This window comes from Saccostrea echinata, unplaced genomic scaffold (assembly GCF_033153115.1).
Source record: "Saccostrea echinata isolate AGI-Se365-2 ecotype Australia unplaced genomic scaffold, CSIRO_AGI_Sech_v1 ptg000041l, whole genome shotgun sequence".
Taxonomy (NCBI): domain Eukaryota; kingdom Metazoa; phylum Mollusca; class Bivalvia; order Ostreida; family Ostreidae; genus Saccostrea; species Saccostrea echinata.
In genome coordinates, this window is record NW_026889790.1 from 647,591 (window position 1) to 663,942 (window position 16,352).

Consider the following 16,352-nt stretch of genomic DNA (forward strand, 5'->3'; position numbering starts at 1 on the left):
GAGGAGTGGTTTGATGACTGATTGGTCATTTTTTTGTATGAAATACTAGATGATCAAGCCTTACTTACTACATGTATATCTATCTTCTACATGAGATTCCTTTTCTGGTCGTTTGATTATATTAATGTTTTACATGTTTACCAGATATTCATCTCTTGTTGGATTACTTTAAAAACTCCTTGGAAATTATTGGATGATTTGTAAACTATGACTTCTGGTGCCTTCTTGTATATCTTTAGTTGTCAGCTTAAATCTTTGGGTACTTATTTGTACATTCCACTACCGTGTCACTAATAAACACTTGTTTTCTCTGATATTTTGATATTCTCTAACCTGATCAATGGTTACTTGCAACTTGTCCCGTACTTTTTAAGAAATGGTTTGACATAAATTGTTTGATTGAGACCTCTGAAGACCTGACTATGATAATAACAAGTATGTAGATATAATTGATAGTGGTATTCGTAGTGATTGCTAGTTGATACCTACAGCGTTTAAACTTCATGGAATCAGTAGTTAAGATTTCTGTATATCATATCCACTCACCAAATCATCCTCCATCTGAAAAAGAATAAAAATCAAAGTAAAATTATGAAGATGTTTAAAATAAGACAAGGCCCATGGGCCTAATCACTCAGCTCATCTTGACCCTGCTCTTCTCCAGAGGATTTTAAAAAGGGGTTTTCATCTTTATTTCTGTGATAATTTTTCACCATTTATTGCTACTCTATCCTACCCAAAAGGGGTAAGGAATTACACGAGCTTCAAACCAAAGGGGGTAAGGAATTACATGAGCTTCAAACCAAAGGGGGTAAGGAATTACATGAGCTTCAAACCGAAGGGGTAAGGAATTACATGAGCTTCAAACCAAAGGGGTAAGGAATTACATGAGCTTCAAAGGGGTAAGGAATTACATGAGCTTCAAAGGGGTAAGGAATTACATGAGCTTCAAAAAAAAGGGGTAAGGAATTACATGAGCTTCAAACCAAAGAGGTAAGGAATTACATGAGCTTCAAACCAAAGGGGTAAGGAATTACATGAGCTTCAAAGGGGTAAGGAATTACATGAGCTTCAAAGGGGTAAGGAATTACATGAGCTTCAAAGGGGTAAGGAATTACATGAGCTTCAAACCAAAGGGGTAAGGAATTACATGAGCTTCAAACCAAAGGGGTAAGGAATTACATGAACTTCAAACCAAAGGGGTAAGGAATTACATGAGCTTCAAACCAAAGGGGTAAGGAATTACATGAGCTTCAAACCATATAATATGAGAATATTTTGATGTCAATATAAATGACATGGCCTTGCTGTTCTTGAGAAGAATTTATTCAAAATTCATTTGTAAAATTTGTTTCCCAATTTTAAGTCCAATCAAAACCCTGAGCCCATAATTTAGGGGGGAAACGAGAAAAAAAAAATCAATCCATAAAGTCTGGAAATGCTTGCATATATGATTTAGTATGATTTAGTTAAAATTTCCATCTGACATTTTTTTAGTATACCACTTCAAAAAATACAATCACTTCAAATGTTAGGCAAAGGTAAAATGTTTCAGTTAATATTGACTCTTTTACCAGTACACGCAAAAATATATTCCAATAATTATAATTATATTATAATCACATTGTAAAACAGTTTCCTTATGCTGAACTTTCACAAGTTCTATGTTATTGCATGATAGTATGACATTTGGTTTGCTGTGAGATTACTTTTGCTGTGGTACATGTAAATACATGTTTGGTATTTTACATAGTTTTATGTGTAGTTTTATCACATGTTTACTCTTTTACACAGTGGATATAGCTCACTTGATACCGTTTTCATATCAGCAGTTGTGACGTCAGAATTGTTTTTGCGTAAAAGTGATGAAGTCAAATGAAGTGTAAAAACAGTGTAATACATGTGATAGCTATGTGTAATTAATACATGTGACAAAAAGAATCTTTCATTGGTTTGTGGTTGGATATGATTTTTATCCGACTTGTGTTTTCTATCCCCTAGCTAAGGCTCGAGGATATAAAACGTACAACTCGTTGTATAAAAATCATATTCAACCACAATTTTACACTGTCACTTTATTATAATGCAGATCGAGTGAGATCTGTATGGTATGACATGATATCTTGGAATGATATTAAAAGTATAGGGCGTGTTTTATATAGTATCGAATGAGAATTTTTTAACTTGGTTAAATACATTTTGTTAAAATTAAGTCTCAACATTTATCGATTATGCCTTTCATTTAAAATAAAATAAAATTAAATTAAAAAAAAAACAAATATATTTGCTGATTATGAAACAAATATTGACCATATATTGTGACGTAATATAAGCGTTATTCTGTGCAAGAACTGATAAAAATTCACTTAAACAAGAAGTTGCCTAAGACTTGAACCACGACCTGAACAATACATTGAAAAGTGATATGAAATTAATACGTATGAAAATTATAGATGTAGTCAGATGACAGATATAAAACAAGCATGCATGACTCATTGAGTATATGACTTGTGACAGATTCTCATGAAAATGCAATTTACAATATTAAGTAATGTTAAAAAAATTGAGAAATTAAAAAAATATATATTTTTTCATTATACATATTACATATCAAATTACCTTTCATGTGTCGTACATTTCCCTGAGGGTGCTCCATAAAGCATCTTACTGCGTTTAAAACATATTTTAAGAAAGCTATTGAGGATGTTTCAAGTTTACATCAAAGAAACTGAATTGAATTGAATTACATAATCCTTTTATTTAAACAATGTCGCTTTAATTTACATTCATGTAACAAAATAATTTCTTTACCTTGTTTTCGGAACAACATTCAGTTATTATCCGTGATTCTGTTGACGAAATACCACATGTCCCCCAAATTAAACATAAGATACTGATGCTGAGTGCTGCCAAAACTTATATTTTAATAAGTAACATGATCGTACATTTGGGTAACCTTCAACGATTCTCCCATAACGAGTCTTGCTATTGACAGGCCCGTAGAAGCGGGGGGAGGGGCTTTTTTCTGAGTGTAGTCTTTTGCTGTTTTTAATCTGTAAATTTTCATTTAGATGCCCCCCTCAAACACTGGCAAGTATCAGCATTTGAAAAAAGGAATGTATCAAAAGGTTGAAGAAAAGGTCTAACAAATCCTCCCCCCCCCCCCCAAAAAAAGGATGTTAGTAAGGCAATAGTAAGTTGTCCGTCGTCCGTCCGCCCGTCTGTCTGTCTGTTAACAATTTTTTAAAATGTTACTCCTCGTACAGTTTTGGTTTTATTTCAATATATTTACATTTCCAATAAATTTCCCCTATGATTCTTTACAAAATAGAATACAGTTCATTTTCTCATGAACTACCATGAATGGGCATGAATATCTCCATTGTAACGTCATAATATCTTACTTGACGTCAAAACTATAGTGCAAACTGTTTTGCTTAAAAAAATGACAGTTGAATGGCGTTATTAGTGGGAAATCATCAGAAAAATAATGTAAATATAACAAATGAATTTTACTTTTGAAAATTCATGAGGTACATGAACTACGACGCTTCACGCCGGCATATTTATCATGAAGCGCTAACGCGCTTCATGAAATATGCCGGTGTAACTACGAATAATGACCCCCATAGAATAATGACCGGGGGTCATTTTTCGCCGTCAAATAATGACCCCCGGTCATTATTTAACGGCAAAAAATGACCCCCGGTCTTTATTCGACGTCGAAAAATGACCCTTTTGCCTGTAAAAAAGTGTCATCACCCTAAAAATCTGCAAATCCCACGTGAAGAAAAATGACCCCGTAGAATAATGACCCCTTGTAGATTAAACATGAAAGTTTTAGAGGGAACCCCCCCCCCCCCCCCAATAAATCAAGATACCTGTTTGCCAAAATGCTCACATGAGCTAAATAAATGGGAATAAATCGATGATATGTTGATCTCTTAACATTATACAATTATTGCTGTTTGTAAGGTCAATGCGATGATTCAGAATCTACAGGAGTAAAAGATTTATCGAGCCCAAAGGCCGAGGTGAACATTGTTTTTGGATGGTGGAAAATCATCGTACTGACAAAAAAAACAAAAAAAAAAACACCCCCCCCCAAAAAAAAAACCCCAGCAATAATAGTTTTAGTACATGATTCAACGATTAAATTGATACAAACTTATTTAGCAGAGATGTCAAGCTTCTTGTTTACATTTGCTCAAGTCCAAATACAGAGAGAGAATCAGAGTTACATAATCAAAACCAGTATTAACTTGCATTTGAAATCTATTTTTGGTGCAATGTAGAAAAAATAAGTGTTATGCATACCATCGAAGGGGGAAATGGGGCATTATAAGAGGCAAAATTAAAATGACGTTATCTTAGAAATATTTTTGATGAACCCTTTAAACAGTTTATTAGTGGAAGGGGGATTTCATTTTACTCTACTGTATGTATCAAAAGGTTGGGGGTAGGGCAACCACTTGCAAGGAACATTTTCAAGCGAAAAAATAAAAAATTACATTCATGAAAATGGAAGGGGGAGGCCACCCCACAGGTGAAATAGCTTTTCATAATTGTTTTCAATCTATTTCAGTTCAATGTAGAAAAAATAGATCATTATGTTCACCTGGAAGGTAAATGAAATAGTCTGTCTTTAGTGATAAATTGAAAACATTAATCTACTTCAATATTAACTGTATTGAAATGTTTCCATACTGATTTTTACAAATGTATCACTGTTTTAAAGTGGGTTTTTAAAGAAAATTATTCCTCTTGCATATGTGTATATGCAGACGACCATGTTAACAGACTTGAATGTACATTGTACTGGGATTCTTCTTTATTACTTCTATATACTTGAAAAGAAATACCCCTAGACCACTGCTTATGAATAAAATTGAATGCACATTATACGACTGTATATATTTCAGACATGCAGAAATTTTATGTCCTAGCTTCTTATGTTTGCCACGTCTGCTTCGTATTTGGACGTTCTACTAACTATAGATGATATAGACCAACGTACAACTAAATTGTCTGACAAATGTGATGGCACCTGATCCCACCTCTGCAATTTTCAGGGGTCCCTTTTCATGCCCTGTCAACAGAATTTTATTGTTTGTGGATATTTTAAAATCATCACTGTTCGTTATCTTCACCTTTTTTTCATTAGGAAATATATCCACAGTATGTCATTCGCACGAGATATTATGTCATTTGCGATACACTTTACCTCATTTGCACGACATTTTATGTCATTCAAAAAATATATATGTAAATATTACATTGCATAACTATTTATTTCCGAAAACTTATTCATTTTTTTTTCATTCAATTTTTACAAAAAAAGTTGATCGTACTCAAAGCATGCTGAATACTTCGGGAGGATTGTACACACAAGTACTCTGAAGTTGATATTAAAAAGATGCTTGAGTTTCTGATTGACAATATCCATGTAGTTTTTGGAGATCAGGTCGTTCAACAATCTGTTGGAATTTTCGTGGGTACTAATTGCGCCCCCTTTTTTGCAGACCTATTTTTGTATTCATATGAAGCAGAATTTATTCAAACACTTCTGCATGAGAAGAAGAAAACACTTGTTGTGGCCTTCAACTCGATATTTCGATATATCGACGACGTATTATCAATTAACAAAAGTTACTTCCATTCATATGTCGACTCGATATATCCCAGTGAGTTTGAAATAAAAAGATACCACAAGTTTCTGACACATCTGTTATATGTTTAGACATTTTACTAGAAAAAGACGTTAATGGTAACCTAACAACCAAGCTTGATGATAAACCTGATGACTTCAACTTTTCAATCTTCAATTTCCCTTACTTATGTAGCAATATACCCTTATCACCTGTATATGGGGTTTATGGCTCTCAGTTTATTCGATACGCAAGAGCATGCTCTACGTATGAACAATTTCTAAAACGAGGCAAGCTATTGACAAACAAATTGATGAAACAAGGATATCAACAGTCTCGTTTGAAGTCATTATTTTGCAAGTTTTAAGGTCGATACAATGACCTTGTCACCACATACAACCTATCATTGAGTCAAATGCTGACTGACGTTTCTTATACTAATTGTTAGACCATTATTTATACACTGAAATGTCTACGGATTTTCCTGGGTTTTTTTCCCGATCATGACAAGGAGCGGGTGCGACCAGTCGGCAGGGGATGCTCAATTCTCCTTGGCACCTGATCCCACCTCTTGATTTTGAGGTCCTTGTTGCTCTGCTCCAAATTTGTATCGTTTCATTGGACTTTCGAGATTGAATACTGTTCGTTATCTTCTATTTCATTTACCATTGAATCAAATATGAAACAAATGGAAGACAGTCATAAAGGGAGATTACGTTAAGAGTTATAACCAATAGAAGCCATTTTGCGATTTTTAATGTATGCTGAGAACACAATAGGATTAAAAGATAAAAATATGCATGTAAATGTAATGCTGTTTTGTTGCATTTAGATTGCGCGTTCGTCCAGTGCTGATAAAAAAGGGCATAACTTTAAAAGAATTAAACATTGAGATTCAAACCTTGGCATCAATCAATTGTTATAAATTTTGAATCACTATGTTGAAAAAGGGGTCAATTTTCAACGGGGGTCAATTTTTTATAGGACACACACATAAAAATATGACCCCTAGGGCTCTTTTTCTACAAAAAATTATTTTTTTCTACGGCTGGGGGGTCATTTTTTGTCGTTGAAAAATGACCCCCCCCGGTCATTATTCTATGGGGGTCATTATTCGTCTTTACACCGGCGTGAAGCGTCGTAGTTCATGTCCTCATGAATCTTCAAAAATTAAATTCATTTCTTAAATAACTTGGCAAACAAGTAGACTACACTAAGATACATAATTCTGTGTATCGGTTTTTGATTTCGGTGAACGGTGTTGCCATGGTTACTAAAAATAGAAATTTCTGTGAAATACTTTCAAAATACTACTCTTTCTACAGTTTTGGTCTGATTTCAATATAACTTGGCACACATGTAGACTACACTAAGATACATAATTCTGTGTATCGGTTTTCGATTTCGGTGAACGGCGTTGCCATGGTTTCTAAAAATAGAAATTTCAGTGAAATACATTCAAAATGCTACTCCTCCTACAGTTTTGGCCTGATTTCCATATAACTTGGCACACAAGTAGATTACACTTAGATACATTATTCTATATATCAATTTTTTGATTTCGGTGAACGGTGTTGCCATGGTTACAAAAAATTGAATTTCTTTGAAATACTTTCAAAACATTACTTCGCCTACAGTTTGGTCTAATTTTAATATAACATGGCATACAAGTAGACTACACTGAGATACATAATTGTCTTAATTGTTTTTTTTTTATTTTGATGAGTAATGTTGCCATGGTAACTAAAATCGAAATTTCTCTAAAATTTCTCTTAAAATAGGCTACTCCTTCTACAGTTTTAGTCTGATGCAATTCATCTTGCCACAAAAAGAGAGTAAAACAAGAATTACTATTTGGAGGCCCGTGTTTGCTTTTCTCCTATTTTGTATTGTTTAATGGACTTTTGAGCTTGAATACTGTTCGTTATCTCCATATATTTCATTTATTTATTGTTGTTGCAAAGTTTCAAGTCCAAGTTCTACTTTTCTCTTCCTTAATTGTTATAAGTACAAACCATTCGAGCTTCAGTCTCGACAGAGACTTCTGGTTATTTATTTATTTATTTTTGCTTGTCAAAATTTTTTTGGAGGTTGGCTCACCCACTTTTAAAATCGTTGCTACGGTCCTGGTTGAAACGTTAGATACGAACAATAAATTATACATTGTAAACGTATTGTAAATTAGTATAACAGAACATGTGAAATGTAGACTTGTGTATCTATCTTAAATTATGGGGTGCCACATACATTACTAAACTTTCCACTTGTAGGACTGTTCGATATTCTAAACTCTAATGAGGTTTTTTATGTATCAAAAATATTAATATTTTAGTACATTTTCGTAGTCCTGTGAGTCTGTATTTTCATAAATTGTACCTAACATTCCAGAACGTTCACATGTACTGCAAGTCTGATAAGACTTGGTGACCTAATCAATATTTGACAAGGCTTGTGGACCTTGTTGACCAAACTAACGTCTAACAATACTTATTGACCTAACCAATGTCTAACAAGGCTTGTTGATCTAACCAACATCTGACAAGACTTGTTGACCTTGATGACCTAACCAACATCTGACAAGACGTGTTGACCAAACCAATGTCTGACAAGACGTGTTGACCGAACCAATGTCTGACAAGACGTGTTGACCGAACCAATGTCTGACAAGACGTGTTGACCGAACCAATGTCTGACAAGACGTGTTGACCGAACCAATGTCTGACAAGACTTGTTGACCTTGACCTAACCAACATCTGACAAGACTTGTTGACCTTGTTGACCTAACCAACATCAGACAAGACGTGTTGACCAAACCAATGTCTGACAAGACTTGTTTATCTTGACCTAACCAACATCTGACAAGACTTGTTGACCAAACCAATGCGTGACAAAACTTGTCACAAGAAATACACATATGAAATATGAAAGCCCTAGCACCAACTGTTCAAAAGTTATGGCAAAGGTTAAAGTTTTTCAAAACTAGCTCAAACATCAAGGTCAAGGTCAATGGGTCAATATTGTTGGTGCCCAAAGGAAGGTCTTGTCACAAACATACAAAGGTATAATATGAAAACCCTACCACCAACCATTCAAAACGTTTGGCCAAGATTAAAGTTTTTAAAAGTGGGTCAAAATCCAAGGTCAATGTTAAGAATATTTGTACCAAAGGAAAGGTCTTATTACAAGGAATACACCTGTGAAGTATGAAAGTCCTAGCACCAGCCATTCAAAACTTATGGCCAAGGTTAAAGTTTGGTAAAGTTTTGCAAAAGTGGGTCAAACTCCAAGGTCAAGGTCTAGAGGTCAAATATGTTGGTGCCCAAAGAAAGGTTCACAAGGAATACATATGTGAAATATGAAAGTTTCAGCATATAATGAAAGTTATCCACATAAGGCAGCTGGGAGTTCCATAAACACTGCGAATTCTGAGGTTTTTGTAGGCAAACAAGACCATGTATTTCATAGCAACGTTTGCGAGGGAAACGTAAGTTTATTTATATAACATTGTATTATCTTGGGGAAACTATTTTTAATCAAGTTGCAGATTAATGGACTTTGGCTTTCATTCTTAATTAATGTAAACAAGGTCAATATTATACATAATCTCTTTACTTGAAGTATTCCTACACAAAAACAGGACCCATCTATAATTGCACACCTCTATTGAGAATGTGTGGTTCAAAATAGGCAAAATATGCGCAGTTCCTTACTAATATTAATATTTTCCGTAATTTAAAATTGTCAGCTCAACATGTTACAATATACTAGTGGATTGCTTTTGATATATCTTTTATACATATACATCCACAATTTACTCCAGGGTATTCATAATTATTCACGATCAAACAGGTGGAAAGGTAGTTTCAAAATGAGCTGCATTTTCAGAATTTAATGGGTATGTATGTTGTCGTTAATTCAGTGTGTCTATGAAAAGAGGTCCAAATCATTATTATAATATCAAAACAGACTTGATACATTACTTGTCAACTTTCCTTCTCTCTTATTTTGAAAAATACAAATACTTTTCATAAATACTCGTACAAATTGACTCGTAAACAAGTATTTATTATTTAAATCTGATGGGAAAATGAAATTCTAAGCAGAATAGCTGTCAGAAAGAGCTAGAAAGGCCTATAATGCTATAAAAACTAATTTTCCAGCTAATATAAATTGTTGAGACAATATTAAAACTTTATAGATCTATGATTACTCCAATCTTAACTTATGGTTCTGAAATTTGGATTGCTGACTACAAATGTGATTTATTATCCTCAGATCATTTCCCATTTGAAAAAATACAACTCCAGATATTTAAAGACATTCTGGGTGTTCATAGAAAATCGTCTAATATTGCTGTTCTATACGAGTTGGGACAATTCCCACTATTTTATTCATGTTATGAAAATATGTTTAAATTTTATTCAAGATTGAAAAATTTAGAGTCAGAGAATGAACATCATGACCAATTAGTGGTGTCTGCATTTAAGGAAGATAAAACATTGGGGTCTAGAATATCTTGGCAAAGAAAACTCTACAACAGAAATTGTCTTTATCCTCATTGGGCATATCACATAAAATTTTAAGACATAAATTAGAGGAGCACTATAGGAACAAAATCTGTGAACAGTTAAAGAACATTTCTAAATCAGATTCTGGAAAATTAACTTTTTATAGTAATATAATAAAGAGCTAGGTTCACTTCATGCATAAAATGGCCCTGTAGATGTACCAATTTATTGACTAACACTTTATGTTCCAGTTTAAACATGAAGATAAAGTAGAGACCTAGTGCTTTCATTTCCTATTAAAAACTTTCTCCTCAAAGCCAAGGTCTTGGAAAACAGGCTTCATGGAATTGCAATGTTCTTGAATTTTAAGGAAAACAAGTATACTTTAGTACTTTGACAGAAGAGAAATAATATGAGCGCAATCTCTGATCTAAAAAATAAAACACGTTTTGTAATCCTCAGAAATAGTTCTTTCATTTAATAGTTGCATATTTTAGATCAGAGGTTGCACTTTATATTAAATATCGAAAAATAGCTTTGCTTTAAAAATTGGCTGTTTTTGTAGAATTTTTCAGGATATGAGGAAAATGACGCATTTCATGACGTCATAATGCATTGGCTAGCCAGAAAATTACGTCATTTTTGATAGATACGCAGTCATCAAAGGTCTAAATAATATTTAATGCATTGTCAACTAAAACCAAGCAGTTTCAGTTTTTCTGAAATTCACAGGGCCAAAAAGGCCCCAAGTGAACCTTGTTCTTTAAATGAATATAAATTACAGAACTACCTACAATTACCATTGAAGAAATCTGAAAGAACAATCCTAACAAAACCAAGAATTAGTGCTCATATACTACATATTGAAATGGGGAGATACTCAAGGCCACCTATTCCTAGAGAAAAACGTGTATGTTATGCTTGTAAACTTTTTATTGAAAATGAAGAACATTTTATACTTTATTGTCCTAGTTATGATCAGTATAGATTACAATATTGTGATATATTTAATGCTCAATGTTACATGAAGGAAAACCCTATTATTGACATTATCAACCCTCCAAGTATTAAAATTGCTAGAAAAGTATGTAACTTTCTGAAAAAGTGCTTTGATATTAGAAAAGAAAAAACTTCAACATAACTGAAATGCTTACTGGAATAATTTTATTGATTTTATGTATGTTATTGTCGTTGTATTCCTGACTATATGCCAATGTATGATGGTGTTGTCAATAAATAAATTGAAAATTGAAATATATGTGTGCTCATTTGCAGATGCTCGACATAAATAAATAAATATTAACATACTGAGCTGACAATTTTAAAATATTAGTAAGGAACTGCGCATATTTTGCCTATTTTGAACCACACATTCTCAATAAAGGTGTGCAATTATAGATGGGTCCTGTTTTGTGTAGGAATACTTCAGGTAAAGAGATTATATATAATGTAGACTTTGTTTACAATAATTAAGATTGAAAACCAAGTCCATTAATTTGCAGCTTGATTAAAAATAGTTTTCCCAAGATAATACAAAGTATTATATAAATAAACTTATGTTTCCTTCGCACACATATGACAAATACTTGTTTAGTTGTGAATTTGTTCAACATAGTTACTGTAAGAAGGAGGAGAGAAAATAAAATTACATTGTAATACAAAGGTTAGTCACATTAATCAAGGTTTAGATATTTTCTTAATTAAATATGTTATATTATTAGCTGCACCTAATTGCATTAAAAAGATTAAAATATTACCATTTAAAATATTAAAATGTGTAAAACATCAACTTACACACGAAGTTTTGTCGCAGCTGTTTTAATTCTTATTTCATCATTTTAATGATTTTGGATATACCATTCAACAAGTTGTGTAGCTCAATAGACTATCATATAACCCACAGTAATGAATTTATCTAGATAGAATCAGCTATTTAAACTTTTGATCACAATCGATCATATAAATATTAAAAGAGCATGATGTACAATTATTATAAAACAGATGTTGTCGATGTTGAAAAATAGCTATCTATTTAAAAGTCGATGTATTCTTAAAATCAGAGACGTATAATAGAACATGACGTGGTATCAGTATGTAAATTTTCAGTATAACTTTTGAAAATAAGATTTGTGTATTTCGCTGAAAACACTCAATTTAACACATTTCTGACCCTGAACCAGTTTATTTGATAAGTTTTTATTGTTTGTCATATTAATGTAGGTAAAGATTTCAATATCACGATTCTATGGTAAAGTTTCCTGTCGTACACATCGTAAATCAATAGCAAGATATTTTAGTATGGATGGATATATTTATGCAGTATTTCCCTTAAAAAAAAAAAGGACTGCAATACGTGGACCATATGCATGTGTTTCTGACAGAAATCTGAAACAATTCCTATAGATTGTTTTGAAAACATGTTTAAAATTGATTTCTTTTATCTTGAAACATGCAATTTTTTTTTATCATGATGTGAAAATTAAGCAGTAATAATAAATAACAAGATGTGTTTATGAAACGCTGATGCCCCCGTATGGCAACTTATAGCAAAGGGTAAACTTTCTCAAATGCAAACCAAATATGTTGGTACCCAAAATAAGGTCTTGTCTCGAGGAATATACCTGTGAAATATGAGAGCCCTAGCAGCAACCATTGAATAGATATGGAAAAGGTTAAAGTCAAGGTCAAATGTTCATAATTAATGGTGCCTAAGGAAAGGCCTCACAAGAAATATACTGGTGAAATATGAAAGCTGAAGCACCAATCGTTCAAAAGTTATGACCTAGGTTTAAGTTTTTCAAAAGTGGGTCAATCTCCAAGGTCAAGCTCAAAGGGACAAAGTTGTTGGTATCCAAAGAAAGGTCTTGTCACAAGGATTACATATGTGAAGTATAAAAGCCTTAGCACCAACTGTTCAAAAGTTATGGCCAATGTTAAAGTTTTTCAAAAGTAGGTCAAACTTTAAGGTCAAGGTCAAAGGGTCAAAGTTGTTGGTATCCAAAGAAAGGTCTTGTCACAAGAATTACACATGTAAAGTATGTAAGCCTTAGCACCAATTGTTCAAAAGTTATGGCCAAGGTTAAAGTTGGGTAAAATTTTGCAAAACTGGGTCAAACTCCAAGGTCAAGGTCAAATATGGTGGTACCCAAAGAAAGGTCATGTCACAAGGAATACGCATGTGAAATATGAAAGCCATAGCTTCAACCAATCAAAAGTTATGGGCAATGTTAAAGTTTTTGGGGACAAACAGACAGACAGACAGACGGACGGACAGGGCAAAAACTATATACCCCCGAATCTTCGATAAGGGGGCACATAAAAATAGCACAGCCTTAACATTAAAAGTTGTTCTAGGTATCTATTATTGTAAAGTAGCCTTGATCATTAACCTCAGAATTAAAAGAGGGTTTTTCGTATTATACTAAATTTGAAAATTTTAGAAGATCAACAAGATTTAGGACAAATACCCCCCAAAACAACAAATGACCCCAATCATTCTTCATCCTCTATAATTGCTTGTACCATAGGAATTCTCCATCTCAATTGGTGGATATAAATATTTCTGTCATACTTTAACATACACATATACATAACTATAGTAGAAATATTTCAGCTACAAGTCCTATTATCATACATGTGTAAATCTGGAGCTTTATCTACGGTATTCAATATTGTTGCCATCTTTAGACTGAACTTTGCATTTGTGAATGTAGCGAATTGTCCCGGTGGTGGGTAAGTTTTGGCGAGGGTGCATTTTCCTAAGGGTGGATTGTTTTGTTAAGACCTCTCAAGCATTTTTGGTGCATGCGCAAGCTGATTTTTCCCCAAATCATCCGGTTTAACCTGTAGAAGGATAATAGTTCGTCCTTTCGTGTTGTAATACATGTAATACACTATTTGAACTGTATCAATATAGAGACCTGAGGTCACCTAATATATTATATCAAAACTGAAACCATAGTCTTCAAAACCACACACTGAGAATAAACTTATGTCAAAATTTTTGAATATTTTCATTTTTATTTAACAAAGATTTTTCAAATGATATTCAAACAAAAATATGATTTACATTTTGTCATTTACCACATCATTAATGAGTGAAAGTAATTTTAGATTTTCTCAGTTTATGGTCTTCGGGCCTTGTTCCTTTATTAATATAATATAACAGTTGGTGTAGGCACAATAAAGAATTCTCACTGCTGAATGGTCCTGACTGCCGAGCAAAGGTCTACATTTGAAGCCTTTCAGTGGTATATGGTGAGTCTCAGTGGTATATGGTGAGTCTCAGTGGTATACTGTGAGTCTCAGTGGTATACGGTGAGTCTCAGTGGTATGTGGTGAGTCTCAGTGGTATATGGTGAGTCTCAGTGGTATATGGTGAGTCTCAGTGGTATATGGTGAAGTCTCAGTGGTATGTGGTGAATCTCAGTGGTATACATGTATGGTGAGTCTAAGTGGTATATGGTGAGTCTCAGTGGTATGTGGTGAGTCTCAGTGGTATATGGTGAAGTCTCATATGAATGAAAAATTCTCGAAATTGACCTACAACAATCAATCATATGAGGTTACCTTTGGACCCATCTTGATATACCGTATTAGGTGATCTCGGCCTCCGTATTAATACAATAACAAGGTTACCTTTGGTCTCCCTATTTACATATCACATTAGGTGACCTCTGGTCTATTTAAAAGACTGACTTCTAATTAGGTGACCTCTGGTCTCTGTATTGATATACCACAATACTTCGTCTTCGTTATGCCAGTCTTCGTATTGACATCTCCCTAGGCGACCTCCGGTCATCTGGTTTAGGTTACATATACTCATCGTATTGATATACAACTCTAGGTAACCCCTGGTCTCTGTATTTTTGTACCACATTGTATTCCTCTGGTCTCCGTATTGATATACCACATTAAGTGACTTCTTGTCTCAGCATTTATATGAAAATATGGAGATAACGAACAGTATTCAAGCTCAAAGTCCATTACAACAATACAAATCGGGAGCAGGGCAAACACTGACCTCCAAAAAAAAGGGTGGGATCTGGTGCCATGGAGGAGTGAGCATCCCCTGCCGACCGGTCACACACGCCGTGTGCTCCTTGTCATGATCGGTAAATAACGGTAAAATCCGTCGACAATTCAGTGTGTAAATAATGGCGTAACAATTAGTATGAAAAACGTCAGTCAACATATGACTTAATGATAGATTGTATTTACTGACAAGGTCATAGAACTCAAGAAATGATGACTTTAAACGAGACTGTTGATATTCTTGTTTCGTCAACTTGTTTGTCAGTAACTTACCTCGTTTTAGAAATTGTTCATACGTAGAGCATGCTCTTGCATATCGAATCAACTGAGAGATATACACCCCATATGCAGGTGATAAGGGTATATTGCTGCATATGTAAGGGAAGTTTACGATTGAAAAGTTAAAGTCATCACGTGTATCATGAAGCTTGGTGTTAGATGTACTACATTAGGTGACCTCTGGTCTCCATATAGATACAATTCACTAGATGACCTCCGGTCTATGTTTTGATATATCACACAAAGTGACATCTGGTCTCCTACAAAAGCTGAATTCTGAATTAGGTGAAATGTACACAGTCTCTGTATTGATACACCACTCTTGGCAACCCCTGGTATATATCCGTATTGATATACAACATAAGGTGACCTCTGGTCTCCGTATGGACATACAACATAAGACGACCTCTAGTCTCCATATTGATATACAACATTAGGTAACCTCTGGTCTTGATATTGATATACAACATTAGGTAACCTCTGGTCTCCATATTGATATACAACATTAGGTGACCTCTGGTCTCCATATTGATATACAACATTAAGTGACCCCTGGTCTCCATATTGATATACAACATTAAGTGACCTCTGGTCTCCATATTGATATACAACATTAAGTGACCTCTGGTCTCCATATTGATAAACAACATTAGGTGACCTCTGGTCTCGATATTGATATACAACATAAAGTGCTCCCTAGTCTCCATATTGATATACAACATTAGGTGACCTCTGATCTCCATATTGATATACAACATTAGGTGACCTCTGGTCTCCATATTGATATACAACATTAAGTGACCCCTGGTCTCCATATTGATATACAACATTAAGTGACCTCTGGTCTCCATATTGATATACAACATTAAGTGACCTCTGGTCT